Below are 1263 nucleotides of genomic sequence, written 5' to 3'. Positions count from 1 at the left end.
AGTAGGCGCAATGGCCCAGTGGTTAGCGTGGCGGACACGCGGTCGTAGGGTCGCGGTTTCGATTCCCAGATCAGGTGTTGTGAGTGTTTATTGAGCGAAAACACCTAAAGCTCCACGTGGTGAACCCTGCTGTACTCTTTCACCACAACTTTCTCTCACTCTTGTCTCTGTTGTACCTGTATTTCAAACGGCCAGCCTTGTCACACTCTGTGTCACGTTGTATCTCCCTGAGAGGTCCACATATCTGTGGAGTGCTCAGCCATGTGCACTTTAATTTCACGTGCAGACTGTTCCGTTGATCGCATCAACTGGAACCCTTGTCGTCGTAACCGACGCATCGCCACAATATATAATATCATTCAACACCGCCGTGGCTGAATATATTCTTCAGTCCACCATTTCGTCAATCGCAGCAGATTTAAAGAGTCATCACTAATTCAGTTCTCAACTAAATTGCAAACTGTTAATAGCTTTAAAGAGGACACCTCCCCAGCTACACTTTGGCATAAATAGTTTGATATTTGGTTCAGTAAAAAAGAGTTACATCAAAATATCTGCGACTTCAAGTGAGGCAGATATTCATCTTCAATTAACATAAATTTTTTTAATTTTAAGTTAAAGGTAAATTTTTCTTAGGCTTAAATGATAGAAAAATGCATGAAGAATGCAGAATCGTTAGTTGCATTGAACAAAAATTAGTAGAAAAATAGTTATGAAGTAAAATATTACGAAATTTCACGGCAGTAAGTAAGGAAGTAAGGGAGTAACGCTTAAGCAATAAGAATAAAGAAAATATTTCTAAAATGAAGGCCTGCTTTTTAAGGTGGCGAACTGGCAGAAACGTTATCGCCCTGGACGAAATGCTTAACTTATTTCGTCTGTCTTGATTTCAAATTTCGCCGAGGTCGACTTTCAGGTGCGGTTTATTTGATTAATTTCTTTTTTTTTTTAATTAACACCTTGAAACTACCGATACTGGTAGAATGTGTCACATAGAACAGGGTTTACGCTTAAAGTTCTTGACAAAATTTTGTATTTTTGAAGTTATTTTGTAAGGAGTATACTCCGTATACAGAGACTTAATATCGAGAGTGAGCAGAAGTTGACAGGGGCCAGAAGGGAAGAAGAAAGAGTTAAACAGACGGAGAGCGTGATTAATGTCGTGAATGTGTGAGGGAAGGGAAGGGAAGGCACCAGCGGGCCAAGGACATTGTCAAGGTATTCGGAGATCATTTCAGTGGGGTAGTTGCAGGCGGAGACGAT

Source organism: Octopus bimaculoides, chromosome 2, assembly GCF_001194135.2.
Source record: "Octopus bimaculoides isolate UCB-OBI-ISO-001 chromosome 2, ASM119413v2, whole genome shotgun sequence".
NCBI classification, from domain to species: domain Eukaryota; kingdom Metazoa; phylum Mollusca; class Cephalopoda; order Octopoda; family Octopodidae; genus Octopus; species Octopus bimaculoides.
The sequence above is the reverse complement of the archived record's forward strand: the minus strand, read 5'-3'. Positions refer to the sequence as shown.